This window comes from Pezoporus occidentalis, unplaced genomic scaffold (assembly GCF_034315485.1).
Source record: "Pezoporus occidentalis ecotype Australia unplaced genomic scaffold, CSIRO_AGI_Poc_V1 ctg7, whole genome shotgun sequence".
NCBI classification, from domain to species: Eukaryota; Metazoa; Chordata; class Aves; order Psittaciformes; family Psittacidae; genus Pezoporus; species Pezoporus occidentalis.
In genome coordinates, this window is record NW_026916052.1 from 6773826 (window position 1) to 6791169 (window position 17344).

Sequence of the window (17344 nt, forward strand, 5' to 3'; positions counted from 1 at the left end):
CAGTGGAAGCAGTTTTTGTTTTGGGAAGCTGCTGTATCAGTAAATTAAAGCTATATAAGGAACATGGTTATTTTCCAAATTGTAGCCATCTAAAAATTAGATGTCTGTTCCTAATCAATGGAGTTTATTAGGTGCCTCCAAAAGAAGATAACTTACCTATCTTAGAAAACTGTGTTAGTGATTTTCTTTCTTCTTTACTATAATAATATCTAGATGTCACATCTGAGTTTACTCTGACTCTATGCTGCAGTGTCAATCACCTTGTAGTGTAGTGTGGGAGGTTGGAGCCGGAAATAGAAGCATACATGAGAACATGCATGCATGCACACAAAACCTGCTTCTTACAATCTTGTTTACTTAACCCACTTATGTAGTAACAATATTCTTATATATGATTACTGAGTCCACAGGAGGAAAGTTTGGTGATCAGCAGCTGAAAAGCGATGGTCTTTCTCCATCAAGGTGGGAGAGGAGGAATACACATTGCTGTTAGTGAAGTTGCAAAGTGGTCAGGCACAGTGTGGAGACGCATCAGGGAGACGATGAAACAATACTTCTCTTGCTTTCTCCTTGTTCCCGTTGGGGTTGTCGCTGTCGTATACCTCCTGTTACGTCCTTTGTGTTCTGACTGTGTATGGTGTAGTTCATCTGTTTTGGATATATATTTTTTTGTTCTCTTTCCTAGGCATTAAATCCTAGTGACTGTAATTTGCCATTTGCAATTTGTACTTTTGGGCCTCTGATACCATCCTGTACTTTGTACTTTCAGGGCACATGCTGTGATCCTATGCAAGTACGCATGGAGGCTTCTGCTATGGAAAAAAAACCTTGTTAGAACTTCACTCTTAAATGAAGTTAAATTAGATATTTGAGATAGAATTAGTTGATGTCTTTACCTAAATTAGCTAAATGTCTTTTTATCTGAGGAAATTTGACATCCTTAGTAAATGTTTTAACAGTAAAGCTCTTAAAAGTGAATTTAAAGACTGGAAAAACATGTTTCAGGTCTGCTTTCTTTCTTTTTCTTTTTTTTTTTTTGATATTATAAACTGAGGTCAACTTCAAATCCAACTACAGCAATTTCATAGATAATGTTCCAGCTAGAATGTTCCCTGTCAACCTCATCTTGATCAATTCTTGTGTCTTTACATTTATAGTTTCTGTGCTAGATCTGCATAAGGCTGTATCACTTAAATTCTCATGTGAAAAGTAACACTTCTCTTGACATGTGAAAACTGCAACCCCAGCTAGTGTTTCTATAAAAAGAGGTGAAATTTATGCCAAGAAATACTTTTCTGAAGATACCTCAATCTGACTTCAATACTTCATCTGAGTCCCTTTGAGTCTTCTGTAACCATGTGAATCATAGCTGGCATACAGAGATAATGCATGTTAGCAAAGCAGTGGCAGTGTTGGCATTGCTGTTTTCAGTAAGGCAACTTCAGAGCATCAGTACTGGTCACCTACCTTGAGTATTTACAAGTGAATGAAACAGGGCATGGCAAGGACTCTCATTCCTTTTTGTTGCTAGCATACTCTCTGGCATAGATTTGATCTGCTCCAGCCTAGCAAACTTCCAGACAGTTCTTAGGAGTGGCTTGAGTCAACAGCCACTAATTTCCAATAGGCACTTCAGATGATATTGTACTATTTCGAAGATAAAATGATTTTGGCAAGTGAATAAAAACTGCAGTGTTGCCAGCCTAAGAACCAGAGGTTAATCCCTAGTCCATTTTATTTACTATTTTCCTTCTCTTGGACAGTGTCAATCTCAAAAGTATCAAGGATTTAGTTAGAAGTGATATAGTTTACCTGTGGGGCTTTTTGAGTCTGGTAGCTGTGTGGTATATACAAGAACTCTTGTCATTTTGGTTTGCTTGAGACTATCTACTGCCTTGATATCCTTCACAGGTTGGTCTTTAGGCCAAATGGTACCCTTTGTCTGAACAGGGCATTCAGTGACCAGAGATCCCTCACTGAGCATTCTCATATTAATATATTTATATAATAGAAGTAGTTTTTATATTTAGGTTCATTTAGGTCAAATGGATATCTTGAGAGTGAGCATATGATTTTCGACTCCTTATCCTTACAGTGGTTCCAGTGCTGTTGGTCCCAGTGCTATTCCCAGACTACTGCAGGAGATGCATCTTTCACATTTCCTCAAAGAGTCCATCCATTACTCCTCTCTGAGATATGGTTCCTGTTCAAAAACCTGAAAGATATAACAAGACTTAATGTTTTTTTAAAACTTCACTTTCAAACCAAGACTGAAAAGTAGCTCAAGGAAATGTGGAAATAACAGGAAATAAAAATAAAAATAAAAAAAAAAGCAGCGATGTTTGGAAGAGAGAAGAAAGCTGCACACATATATCAAGATGTGCTAAAACATGCCATCATTTTCATAGAAGTTTTCATATAATCGGTTATAAAAGAAAAACGTTTAAGATCATCAAGTTGAACTGTTACCCCAGGACTGCCAGACCCACCAGTAAGGGCCTCATTTACGCAGTTTTTGAACACTTCCAGGGATGGTGATTCTACCACTTTCCTGGGCAGCCTGTTCCAACACCAGAGCACCCTTTAAGTGAAGAAATGTTTCCTAATATTCAGTCCAAACCTTCCCTGGTGTAGCTTGAGCCCATTTCTTCTTGTCCTACTGCTTGTTACTTGGGAAAAGAGACTGATCTCCAACTCACTCCATCTTCCTTTCAGGTAGTTGTTGGGAGTGATAAGGTCCCCCCAAAGCCTTCTGTTCTCCAGACTAAACAATCTCAGTTCCCTCAGCTGTTCCTCATAGGATTTGTGCTGCAGGCCCTTCACTAGCTTCGCTGCCCTTCTCTGGGTCCACTCCAGCAGCTCAATATCCCTCTTGTAGTGAGGGGCCCAGAACTGAACACAGGATTCAAGCTGCAGCCTCACCAGTGCTGAGTACAAGAGACATGATCACTATCCTAGTCCTGCTGGTCACACAATTTCTGATACAGAAATGGTTACCTGGGCACACTGCTGGCTCGTGTTCAGCTGGCTGTCAATCAGCACACCCAGGTTCCATTGTAGGAACATGTTCTCCATCTGATAAACTTGAGTATAATTAATACTATAAAAAGAATCAGCATATATCACATAGACCAGTTTGCGGATCATCAGTTTATCTGCAGATACTATGTGATTGTAAAGAACCTAAGGATGGATATATCTAGTGGTAATGCAAATAAAAAAAAATCCTATCCTCTGCAATGAGTCCTAATGAAACATGCTACTGAGATGTATAAGCATAGTTGTGGATAAGTGGATTTGACAGCAAATGTAACAGACCAGGCAGCACACAAACTATGGCAGTCAGGCAGCCTGAAAATTAATTCAAAATCTGTAAAGATGTGGAGTTTTTTGAGAGGTGAAAGGCTTTGTGTCCCTGTATGGACACAAAGCAAAAAATCTCTGCCTTACTGAGAAGTTTACATGAAATGGCTTGCTGGAAAGCTCACAGAACAAAGTTGCTGAAGATAGGCAGCATGAGTTTGGTTTCAAAGAAAGACTTGGCTTCAGAGCAAAAACCTGAATGGGAACTTTCTATAATTGCCATTTCTAAATCTTGCAAGAAAGTAGTCATTTTCCCCATTAAGTTGTGCATTGCTAATCAACCCTTAGTGGGATTAAATGTTGAAAGAATAGGTAAAAAAGGCAAAGAAAGACAGAAACAATAATACCAAAGCAAAATGAATAGCTAACTCTGAAGTTAAACATGAAAAAATACGAGTAAGATTAGACAAAATGCAGTGAAATTTCCTTCCTTTAGTTTAAAGTGTCAGACTTGTTCAGCTTCTGGTATCGATGGGTAATAGAGGGTGGCAATGCAAAACCATGTGTATGCTTATAATTTAGAGTGTTTCTGAAGTGATGACAAGGGAAATTCACAAAAAATGTGCTTCAAGAGTTGATAGCATATCTTGCTTTTGAGTTGCATCTAATACAAATCTTGTCCTTGTTGTAACTGCAAAGCATTTTCTCGGCTCCTGTCTTCTGTCCCAAATGTCATGCAAAAGAACTTCATTGCCAGTATTGTGTTAACATACATTTGTGTGAATTTTAAATGCAGTGCAGTTGTTCAAGTATGGGAAAATGAAATGATAGAACAGAAACATGCTGCAGTTGTGATGCTTCATTAAGGTTTCTGAAATGAGAACGTTCATGACTTTAAGTACTTATCCATAAAGCTGTTTTTCAGAAATACTGGCAGGACAAACTGATTGAAGCAAGCCAAACTCTTTTAAGGCACAATAAATCATACAGTCTTTCTTACAGCTCTGCCAGCTTCCATAGGAGTTAAAAAGGAGTTATGTAAACCAGATGTAGACGGGAGCTGGTATAAATTTGGATACCTTATCAGCCCTGTCATGTGCACTACTACTTACAGTTATCAAAACAAATAAACAACAGACTAGTGGAAGAAAAACTATAGAAGGACAATTAGTTTTGTACCAGGATCTTGGCTACAAATTAAAGTAGAAGATGTGCTTAAATGCACAGTACCACTGCATCTGAGTGGCACTTTTATTGTAAGCATCTCTCTACAGACTCCCACGACTTGCTGAAAAATTCTTTTAGCTGAAGTCTGACGTGCTTATTTTCATCAGAGGTGACTTTTTTTTTTTCAAATTTATCAAAACTGATTCCATATATGAGTTGTGAGCTTAAGAAAGGATACCTCATCAGATGAGACTTTTTTATTTTTTTTTTAATCCACACTGTGGGATATATTACTGAGAATTTATATATATATATATAATTTTTAGTGCAGTTGGCACACCAGGTTGGACGGAGTCTTGGGTGATATAGTTTAGTGTGTGGTGTCCCTGCCCATGGCAGGGGGGTTGGAAGTAGATGATCTTAAGGTCCTTTCCAACCCAAAACATTCTATGTCTATGTTGAAAATATGTTTTTCATACAGTGAAATATTTTCATTCAGATGCACCAGCAGCATATAGTAAGAGTTAGTGTGGAGTGAGTAAGGATGTTGGTCTTTTATCTATGAGACTGCATATTAGGAATTCAAAAGAAGAGAACCAACTAGCTGGATAGAGAGGATAACTGGTAATGTTTGTTTGCAGTGCAGTTATGTCTAAAATCCATTGGAAAAAAACCCTGTGGTGATTTATTTTAATCTCCTAAGAGGAAAAACAAAATGGAAATGGTGTAGGAAGGTAGGAAATCATGATTGAAAATTTGAAATCCAATAGATAAATTCCTCCCCAAAGTAATAAATATGTTAAAAGTAAGTTAACTGAATAAAAAATTCTTTGAAGCTTTAAACTGTGCTTCTACTTTCTCTCTGTTCTCCAAGTTACATATTTGAAATTTTTCAGTTTACAGGGAGATTGTAATTGCTGTCTCTGAAGACACAGCCTGAGGCTGGAGCTTTAAGCTATATATTTTCTATATATTAGCACTCAGAAAGTTGGAGAGACAAAACCCACCATTTTCAAGTCTACATTCAATGCTACATATGTGATTTCTTTACTATCTGCTGATTTGCATAGTTTTGGTTTACTGGCAAGTGATCAGTCAAAATCATAATGCACAAAAGAAGGGGAGAATATTTTCTACTTTCTTCTACCTGTGCTGTAATTAACACTTCAAAAAATTGAAAACCTAGAAAAGCACTTTTACAGCTTTATTCAGTGAGGTGAACAAGTCAGTCCTACAGATGTAGGAAAGCATCTTTTTATTTTGGTCCTGATGATCCTGAGTGGAAAGGTATTCTAAATATACTGCTCACTAGTGTTGCCTATTCTGTAAAGCTCTCATACTTTGTTTTCCACTGGTATTCTTAAATGACGCACAAGTTTCTGCTCTACAATTATATTCCTGCATTCAGTTGCACAACCACCTCATTCATTAAATGTTGTGAAAAGCTTTGTACTTTAGACTGTGAAATGATGGTAATTAAGTGACAAGGATACAGGAGAAAGTTTATGTTGGTATCTCTACTTTCTACCTTCTTCATAGAGCAAATAATTGAAATTTAGAGCCTAGTTATATAAACAAATGAAAATTGTTGATGCTTTCTGCACTCCAAATAAGAATGCACTGAAATACCAATAACTCATTTTATATAGCTGAGGTATTAGCCACTACTTAGAGTGTCTTAAAATAAAATACTTCAAGTAGTTTGTGCTCTATTTTGCAGTCAAAAGATAACATTTTGCATTGTTGATTAATAGGCTGGGATTCAACTATACAATTTGAAACATGTTTCTTTAATAAAAAATGCAATGTTTTTTTCTGTGACAAGAAAATCAACGAGAAACGCTGACTGAAAAAGCAAAATAGATGTATTTTCTTTCATCAGATCTGACAGGACATGGTAGGTCTAAAACAAGTGTATAAAGCCCAGGGAGCTGATGCTGTGCAACTTGCTTGGTTCCAGAACCCATTTCCTTATGTATTTTTGTTTTATTTACAAACAGTACTTCATATTTTTCTGTGAGCAATACTACATCTGCATAGGGCAATTAGATTCCCTTGCATTGTCGTCTCCACTGAAAGGCTTTGCTTTTTATTTTTAATGTGTTTTGTAACATTCTGTTACCTAAATGGGCACTGCCATGCTTTTGATAGTGAAGGGGATGTTGCAGTGGTGTAGAGTCTTCATCAGATGAAGTGTAAACCAAGAAGAACATCTTTCCGAAAGGTATTATTTACCTGCTACAATTCAGAGGTTGCATGCAGAAATTACTCTGTAAAGCTCTATGGCCTGTGCTGAATCTTGAGCCAGATATGAGAATCATAACAGTCCCCACTGACTAAAAGCTGTGACATTCATTTAATACAAGTCATGGACAGTTTAGCACCTGGTGACATCTTTATCTTTTCTGCCTGACACTGAATTTGAACTCATAACGTGGAAGTAAAGGCCCTGTTGTCAAATGCCTGTATCCTGTGTTCAGCAACTTGGTATGAAATTAGATATTTTACTTCAATTTTTATATGATGTATATCAAACCCTTATGTAGAATGCTGCTTTTTTCAAATACGCCCTGAAGGGCCTAAGAATAATCAAGTGTATATAGTTTTTAAATTGAAATACCAATAATAGAAAAAATACAGATATAATAGTAACTAGAAACTTTGGTGATTAAAACTGATGTGACCTGAAGGTATCTATACAAATTTATTTCAATTCACAATATTTTCTAATAGTGTTTTGCCAAGGAATTAGAAAAATTCTGCTAGAGAATGATCCAACATTTGTAGCTCTTGAATGCTAAGGATTATGTTTAAGAAAACTGGCAAATGAGATTCTGTATAAAAAATCTGCACCTGCACATATGCTATTGTATGGTACTTTAACAGCTTTGGTTTAATTACCCAAATTTGGCTTCATCCTTGTTTGACATTAAGGAATGGTTGTACCTTGAAAGTGAGAAATGTTTGGATGAGATTAATAAATTTGTCACTATTTAGAAAAAGATTAAGATAAAATGGGAACGTACCGTAATGAGAATGGTGTTGTCACTAGGTTCATTTGATCTGAGGCAGTTAAATTACAATGTGCCTTTCTTTATGAGGCAGTTTTGCCAAGACAGATATTGTTAGTTTAGAATGAATTGTGTGGAAATTTAAACACATTGATCTTTGTTTTGAAATTAAACTACTGCTGCTTTTAACAACAGAATAAGGTATCTTGTGCTTTTAAAAGCAGAGTGTATGAAAATGGCGCTAAAGCAAAATAATCCTAACTGGTTTTATATTTTCCCTTGGAAAATGCTAATTTTACATCATCATAGAAATGTTTCTTAAGAGTACAGATTCTGTCAAAATCATCAGTGGAAGTCATGCAATCAGTAGTAATAGCAAAAAATCGAGAAATTCCATTTTGTAAAAATATGGAGGTTTGGATAGCTGATAAAATTCAAATGTTTTAATGAAACACCAGCACAGTATTTGAGACAGAATTGCATCTTTGTAGCATTTGATGTGGTATCAAAATCAGTATTCCGTGAGTACCCTAATAACAGCTATTGCCTCAGTTGGACAGAGTCAGGCTCTGTTCTCTTCCATCTCATTCTAAGTTTTTGGAGGATTAAATTTCCTTTGCTTACCCAACTGTAAAAATATAATGTATGGTTTTATGTCCTCTAATAGTGTAGAAACTCAACCTCCATCTTAAAATAAGCACCTCCCGTATGAAGACAGCCTGAGAAAGCTGGGCCTGTTCAGCCTGTTCACACCTCGTAGCAGCCTTCCAGTATCTGAAGGGGGCCTACAAGGATGCTGGAGAGGGACCCTTCACTGTAGTGGGACTGTAGTGGTAGGACAAGGGGTAATGAGTTCAAACTTAAACAGGGGAAGTTTAGATTAGATATAAGGAAGAAGTTCTTTACTGTAAGGGTGGTGATGCACTGGAATGGGTTGCCCAAGGAAGTTGTGAATGCTTCATCCCTGGCAGTGTTCAAGGCCAGTTTGGAGGGAGTCTTTGGTGACATGGTTTATTTTGAGTTGTCCTTGCCAATGGCAGGGGAGTTAGATCTAGATTATCTTAAGGTCTTTTCCAGCCCTAACCATTCTATGATTCTATGAAAATAAACCATGCAGGTTGGTTGTCATGTTACCATGGTCACCAAAATGATTATTATAATTTCCCTGATGCATTGCCTCTTGGACAAACCATTCTCTGTTCCAAGATTCAACATTTTCTCTCTTCTCCTTTATGAGCTGCAGGAATACACTTAAACTTCAGCCTCTAGCATCAAACCACTATCCAGATCCTCATTTTCATAGTTGGTGGGAGGAGGGGCAGGGAGGGCGAAGTATTGTCTCTTGACATTTTCTAATCCAAGGCAAGCTTTCACTTATTTTATTTTTACATATTTTAACAATTTGATTCTATAATTAGAAAAAGTTCTTACTCATATCTGACCAAAAGAAAAAGTTGTCATTTCTAGACAGAAGTACTGATTTTTTGCTTTTTCTCTTCCTCTTCATTTCTGGAAATTTTGAATCATAAATGTGATAACCATATGAAAATTTCATAGTCCAGTGGATTATGTTTTTTTAATAGAATTTTCTTACCAGAAGCTTTACCATTCAGTGATTATCACTTTCTATAACTTTGAGAACTGCAGCACTCTGGCTATGTGCCAGTATATAAAATTGAAGTGGCCACAGTTCACTAATTTTTCTATGTAGGAAATAAAGTTGTTAGATGTAGATGTGATAAATATTGCTCAGTAATGGATTACACTGTATAAACCAAACAATAATTGGTTTATGGCAGTTTTTCAAATGTTCTTTAAGTCTGTGCCTGGAATCAAAGTTGAAATGATTAATGATTTTAAAGTCTGATGAAATTTACCCTTCACAATTTAAACAAATTTCTGCTTCTTGACAGAATACTTGAAGTTTGATGAAAATATTCTAAAAATAATAATATATGATAATATAAACCTACTTTGAAGATAATAGCATGAAATAAGTTATATCTATACTGGGAAAGTTTGTTTACTGTAATCCTACAGAAACATGGAGTTTTTTTCTTCAGTTTTAAATCAGCATTTTCTTCTTCTAAGAAATAATCACAGGATTTTTTTTAAAGCTTTTCTTTTAAAATTTTCATGGTATTCGTATTAGGTGCTGCATTTCTTCCTTGCATGTTATGATAGTGTCCCAGAAGAAATGTATTTCCTCTATCATCTCATAATATTTGGAAGTTTTGGGGTAATTGTCGTCATCTCATACATCTCCTACAGATTTTTCAGTTATAGCTTGAATTTATTTTAAAGTTGTTCATGGTATTTTCCCATGTTTTATAGCACTTTATGTGAGTAGGAACATGTGACTTTATTAGAAGAGTATGGATGGGGAGCAGTTGTAACTTGAGGTTCCTTCTGACATAATTTGCAAACATTCATGAACATTCATAGAAACAATGTGAGAGGCAACATTTGGAGGACAGGCAGTTGGCAAACTGTGAGACATTCAGTGTAGTCTAAATGTAGTTCTTCTTCAGTGCAGTGGGGCCAAAGCAGCACTGATGGGACATTGACATATATCCTGTATGTCTTTTCAGGTGACTGTAAGGTGAGAGCAACACAGGTGTTCTGGAGGTGGTAGCACACACTATAAAGAACTAATGTTTCTGGAACTGTTAGGGATGATAGAATCACGGACAAACTTTGCCTCTATGCAGGCCTGGATGATTCAGCATAGGGTGGCATTAACAGGTTATGAATGTAAATCCATTATTAATTGTACTAAAAAGACTCATTTTAATAAATGTCCACTTTTAGGAATGTCTCACAAACGTTTCAGGGATCTCGGCATGGTTCTCCATCCGAACTTTCAGTAGAAACTTCAGTCACATGGAATGCATTTTTTTTTTTTTAATTTAAATACATTGCAATTACCATGAGAGTGTCAGAAGCTGTGATAAGGCTCACATTCTCAGTTACAAGTACTAATTATTTGATCCCAGACTCAAGTGGCACAGTAATAATCATCATCAAACCCAGCAACTAATGATATAGATGAAAACCTGCTGATCTTCCAGCTGCCAGTGATGATGAGAGAAGGCAGAGTAGCAATTTCTTTGTTTAAGACTTCATTGTACTACAAATATTATCTTCATGGCTTTTCACAGCTATTATTATTTTTATTATTTCAAAATCCATACTTTAAATATACATTATATAAATTATTTATCTAGAAACTTCATAACACAGAGGTCTCACATACTGCACAATCAAAAATGAACACTTAGAAAAGTTTACTATAAAATTTTGGGGCTTTTTTCCCAGTTTTTCTCATAGATATTTGACAACTTAAAATCCCTGATTTTTATTCTGTCATCTTTATTTGATTAAGAAAACTAACAGTTACTCACTTAGACACATAAATTGCAGAAGTGGATGTTAAGACTCAATTCGTGCTGACATGACTTAGTGGCATTGTAGAATTTCAATGACTTTCATAAACTCTGAGCAGAATTTGAAGTTTCCAGCAACTGATACTTGCAGAGCCACAGAACCTTTCTCCAGACAGTTTTAGTAACATTTCTGGTCTCCACTTGGGAGTTTTGAAAACATATATTTAATCGAATGTCATCTCATGAATTACATTAAGAAATTGCATTGAAATTTAATGGCATCTTTTGTTTTGGAATATTGACCTTATGTCATCCTAAAATTGGATAGAGTCAGAAACATAGATTTTGATCTGGAAGTAAGTTATTTTTTAAAATCGTGCTGTTTTCTCATCCATAATTGTACGATAGCAGAACCATTAACAGTGGTTGCTGAAACAGAAGGAGAAATTGAGGCATTACAAAGAGATGTTGTGGTTCAAGTCTAGCCGGTAAGGAGGAACCATGCAGGTGCTCACTCACTTCCCTCCTTCCCCAGCTCCCGGAGGGCTGAGGAGAAGAATCAAAAGAATGTAACTCCCACAGGTTGAGATAAGAACAGTTTAGTACCTAAGTCGTAACACAAATCACTGCTGCTACCACCAGTAATAATGATGATAAGGGAAATAACAAGGGAGGAGAATATAGCCGCTCACCACCTGTGGACTGATACCAAGCCTGACCTGAGCAGCAATCTGGGCCTTCCAGGTAACTGCCTCCAGTTTATACAGTGGGCATGAAGTGCTGTGGTATGGAATACCTCTTTGGTCAGTTTGGGTCAGGTGTCCTGTCTCTGCTTCCTCCTGGCTTCCTGTGCCCCTCCTCCCTGGCAGAGCATGAGATTGAAAAAGGCCTTGATCGGAGTAAGCATTACTGAGCAACAGTAGAAAACATTGCTGTGTTATCAGCATTGTTCTGTGACTAACGCTGAAAACACAGCACTGCACCAGTTAAGAAGGATGAAAGATAACTGTTACAACTGAAACGAGGACGGATGTGAACCTTCGGAAAAAACTACAACTCCAGAGCTGAGCTGTGACTGCACTGAGGAGGCCTAACTAATGGGTTTGGTAGCAGTATATTTTTCTGGGTTTCTGTGCAAAGACTGCTGTATCTAGCCAAATTCTTGATAAATGAAGGGTAGTCTTCTTTTCCTCTCATTCTCTGCAGTGGAATTCCTCAGCATCCTGTTGCATGATTAGGTTTTATTCTGAGAGTTAATCTTTTGTTCTTTCCAAGTTTTAATTATGCAAGTCATGACCTGGCATATTCTTTAGGAACAGCCAGCAATTTTCTTTGAGTTAATATATTATCAATTGCAAGGACTGTCTTTTGACACATAAGAACTGGAATATATTGCCATGATACAGGCTGAATGTTGCCTCACCAGCAGAAAATCCACACAATCCTTATCCAGCTTTGGAAACCCCAGAGTTTAAAATAACTGGAGATTTTTAAGAGTGAAAGGGAAGTATTGTATATGCTTGCCCTGTTATATTTCTTCCTTCTGCTGTTTGCAGCCACTGTTGAGAAAAGGATTGCTAGGAGAGATGGCCTTTTGGCCAGCTGACTTTATATTCTGATTTAAAGAAAGACTAGGACAGTGCATATGAGAACAGGATATTTTGAGACTGATTCTTAAGGTTTATGTTAAGCACTTGGACGGCCTATTTGTAAGATAAAAATAAACCAGGCAGACTATTCACTGATCTGCAGCTGGAAAATTCTAGTTGTTTTACACATGAAATATTGATTTTTGAAAATCATGTACCAATGTTTTAATCACACTGAGACTGAAATGAGAAAAATTAAGAAATTATGAATATTTTTATTTTTATATGTTTTCTTTTTTCTTTTTTTTTTTTTTTTACAAGAAAAGGGAACAAGAGCAGCATCAAATCTTCTGCACCTGTAACCATCTTCCTCAGGGCCTTCCAGGGTGCTTCATGTCTTTTGGACTTAGACCTCTGTTCTTTTTTGGATGTGAACTCTGTATGCTTACAGGATAGGCTGTATTATTAAAGGTCACTAAATGTCTAGTTTTGTCTTACACTTGGCAAAGAGTTGTTTTCATGTGCCAATCTCAAAGTACTTTAACAAGAGAGGAAGACTAGTAAAAAGAGGTGGCAATTGAAACCAGCTTTCTAGAGTTGCTGTTAAATGCTCACTGTATCATACTGTTATATTCTTTCATATAACCTTTTCCTGGATAAAAGAAATTACTCAATAGAAGGTTTTTATAATAAAGACAGTTAATTTAACAACATTGATACACTATTTAATTATCTTAATAAGAAAGAAGAAATAGCTGATCAAAGAATCTGTGGGTAGTGTCAGGGCTTCTTGGAGACTGGGAGTGTCAGGGGCTCCCCATGGTGGGGTGGTCGGGAGGGCCTGGCAGCTGGGGCCTGTCTCACCATCCCACCCCCCAGCCAGGAGCCAGCAGCTGGGGACGCCTGGACAGTCCCAGCCTGGGCACTCAGTACCTCCCAGGGAATGGGCTGAAGACAGGCTGGAACATGGGGCCATGGGTAAGCCAGGGTCGACCAGGCCTATGTGGCCAAGGCTGTGGAGAGCTGGTGACTGTGGCATGGCTGAGACAGGGGCTAATGGCCCCAGGGTCTGACACTGGGTCCTAAGCCATGGGGGAGCCCTGGGGAGCCAAGCAGGGACAGTTGGGGCTGGTGATGCCATCAGGGTCCCAGCTCTAATAGACAGATTTATAGATTTATGGGCTTAAAACTCCCAGAAAGACCTCTAAAATGTCCCTTGATATCATAAGGTGCTGTTCTGGAGATTCAAATACATCTTTGCACTTAGTTGAACTTGCCACTTCTAAAGCAGGAGCAAGTTTTAGTACATTCATTTTAACACCAGCCAGATATTTCAGTGAGCAGTCTTTGAAGGAGGGGATGATTTAACTTGGGTTTTGTGGAACTGCTCATAAAATGAGCCGGAAAGCTGAAGTAGCTGCCAAATTCCTTACACACTTCCTGAAAATATTGGCTTGGCATTATTTGAATAATTGACTTCAGTTGAGAGTAGGAAATGCTGTCAATGAGGCATGCATCAATCATTTTCACATTTTAATAACCTCCATATTCATTCTACTGTTCTCATGCAAAACATGAAGAGAATTAGCATTTTGTCATGAGCCTCTATCAGTTTAATGCTTAACAGTTGGCACCAAGTTATATGCCAGATGGGTGGCTTTAACTTTTAGAACAGGAATGGATATTTGGTTAAACTGTCCTGCATGTCATAAACACACCATTGAAACATCAGAGGACTTGAGCTGTAAAAAGGTTGAAATACATAGCAGGGACTAGAAAAAGAATACATGGAAACATTCACATCCATTGGAAACTTTAGTTCAGTCTTAAAGATCTGGTCACATGTTGTTTCACATGATTATCCCTACAGCAACGAGAGATTGATCTAATCCTGAAGCTGCTTATGAAAGGGGAGACCATAAATAGCTTTTTAAAGAAAATTCTGTAAGAGCACTGGATATGTGTGTGGTTTTCCTTTCTTTTTTTTGTGTTTGTATCTCTTCATCTTAGGGTAGGCCTAGGCCATGTTGAAGCAAATGTCAAAACACCTTTTTGACTTTGGTGAGATAGTGGTTTCACCTATATTGAGCTTTTACAATATAGTGAATACTCCAAGAGACAGAGCCTAGAAATGCAGTATTTAAAAAGCTCTAATCTGAGGGCACAGCAATTTATCATGGAGAAATTTATGGAGAGCTCCCTTGATTTTATCTATTATTGTAATGCAAGTTATCCTCTGTTGATCTTCTCACTTTTTGAAATGTGTAGTTATTGCAAATGTAAAAGCTGATACAATTATAATTCTAAATTCTTCCTTCTATACAGTTGCAAGAGTTTGTGATTTTAATTTTTTTTGTGTGAACACCCAAGTATTGAAAATCCACAAAGGAGGCACTTAATGCTATCTCCTGTGTAATTATAGAGAGGGGTTTTAAAAACCACAATGAGATTGTAGAAAATGTTTTTGAAGAGCTGTGGAGGCAAAGAAGGAAAATTATTTCATGATGGTATACCTGGAACAAATTGAAAAGTGTGTATGACAGAATAGGTGCAGTCCTGAAATTAGAGATATTAGCATTAGAAGTGAAGCTGCAGCTGATAAATTTATCGATATTCCTTAGATGTAACCAAAGAAAATACTGGTCATTGTGCTTGTGTAACATATCTGTATTGTATTTAAATAATCTCATGGGTCAAAGTTTTGCTGGTTCTACTGCAGAGAATAGAAAAAAAAAAGTGTTGCATTTTTATGTATGATACAGGCTCAAGGTGGTTTTCATTTTCTTTTGGTCACAGACAGAAATGGGGTACTGGTAATTTAAGCTGTAGTGGCTCTTTGAAATATCTCAGGAGTGGTGGTTGTTTGGTGTATATTGGGAATGTGCATTGGGTTGATCCTGGCTGGATGCCAGGTTACCACTGAAGCTGCTCTATCACTCCTTTCCTCAAGATGCACAGAGGAAAGGAAATACAACAAAAGGCTCCTAGGTCGAGATAAGGACAGGGAGAGATCACTCACCAATTACCAAAACAGACTTGACTTGGGGAAATTATTTTCATTTATTACCCATTAAATCAGAGTAAGATAAGGAGAAATGAAAACAAACTTTAAAAATACCTTATCCCCACGCCTCCCCTTTTCCTGCTGCTGATTTTCTCTACCTCCTCCTCCACAGCAGCACAAGGGGATGGGAAATGGGGGTCAGTTCATCCCACACTGTCTCTGCCACTCCTTCCTCCTCTGGAGGAGGACTCCTCAAACTCTTCCTGTACCTCAATGTAGGTCCCTCACATGGGACACATTCCTCCATGAACTTCTTCAGTGTGAGCCCTTCCCTACGGGCTGCAGTTGTTCACAAACTGCTCCTTCGTGGGTCCCCCATGGGGTCACATGTCCTGCAGAAAACCTGCTTCAGCGTGGGGTCTTCCTTCTGCAAGGCTATGGGTCCTGCCAGGAGCATGCACCGGCACTGGCTTCTCACCAGTCACAGCCTCCTTTGAGCATCCGTGCTCCAGCATGGGGTCCTCCATGGGGTGCTCATGGATTTCCTGCTCCACTGTGGCCCTCCATGGGCTGCAGGGGGACAGCCTGCCTTACCGTGGTCTTCCCCACAGACTTCAGGGGAATCTGTGCTCCAGTACCTGGATCACCTCCTCTCTCTCCTTCACTGACCTTGGTGTCTGCAGAGCAATTTCTTTTACATATTCTCAACTCCTCTCTCACTGTAGATTCTGCCACGCAGCAAATTTTCCCCGTTTTTAAATACATTATCCCAGATGTGCTACCACTGTCACTGATGTACTTGGCCTTGGCCAGTGGTGGGTTCATCTTGGAGCCAACTGGCATTGGCTCCATCGGGCATAGGGGAGGACCTTTTAGCAGCTTCTCATAAAGACACCACTGTAGCCCCCCAGCTACCAAAACCTTGCCACACAAACCCAATACAGCAATTACAGATGACTAAGATGAAGCTTTCATCCATCTTTTAGTTTAGACTTAAGAGATTTTCTGGTCTTCACTTGTAGCATGGTTCAGTTCTTGTCATTGAATTACTCAACTTCCTTTGCCTGATAAATTCCCTTCCAGTACAATCATAGAACAACTGTATTTTCCATTATTTCTTGGTCCTCTTTTTTCTTTAATTTATTAATTTTGATACTTATATTTCAGGTTTGTGTGTGGAATAATGCATTGAGGAAGAGTTCTTACTTTCAAGTGTGAAGGGCAAAGTAGCTTTTTCTTGTGTACGCTTCTGGATAAATATATGTTGTATGGAAGTCTGTTATGGTGAGGGACTGCATTTGATAATCAGTTAGTGCCAAATAACAAATGCTGTCAAATAAATCAGTAGGAAGTTTTAAATCTCTTGCAACTATTCAGTTAGTTAGCTTTATCTAAGTGACACTGAATATGTACAAGTACTTCACCAATTTTGTTGATATATTTTTCAGTAGAGTGTTAACCATGCCTGAAAGAATCTGGTAAAATGTATTGAAATTACACAGCATAATCACATCTGTGAAATTCTTGACAAAATAAAACTTCCCAGAGAGCAGTTGTCAACCTTGTACTATCCCCTGGCATATTTTGAAAAAGGCTTCAACCTGATGAATAATATTCACAGTACAAGTTATGCTTCTTTGCAGCTTTTGAGCTTGTCATCTTTGATTCTCAAAACGTGTTGGTTCTCCACTGGAAATATTCTCACCACCTTTTTCTGATAACTTAACAGCATATCTGCAGTTTAAATTCCCTTAAGATGATGGAATCATAAGTGCAAATCTGTTGGGGAAACTGTGATTATTTTTGTCATCTTTAGTCTTTGTCCATCTTTTTTTTTAAAAGATTTTCAGCAAAAGTGAATGTAAATGTATTTTTGTGATGTGA

General features: G+C 37.7%; 2 protein-coding genes across 5 annotated transcripts in view; one reads left to right on the plus strand and one right to left on the minus strand.

Annotated features, from left to right (window-relative positions):
• LOC134175667 (uncharacterized protein YagA-like) overlaps nucleotides 1-15701 on the minus strand; it is a 268407-nt gene extending 252706 nt beyond the window's left edge. Inside the window, exon 1 of the mRNA XM_062641885.1 lies at nucleotides 15687-15701. The gene's annotated coding sequence lies outside the window, so the exon portion shown is untranslated. The remainder of the gene's footprint in view (nucleotides 1-15686) is intronic.
• Nucleotides 1-17344, plus strand: part of PRKN (parkin RBR E3 ubiquitin protein ligase) — a 725154-nt gene that overhangs the window by 199563 nt on the left and 508247 nt on the right. The window lies entirely within an intron of this gene.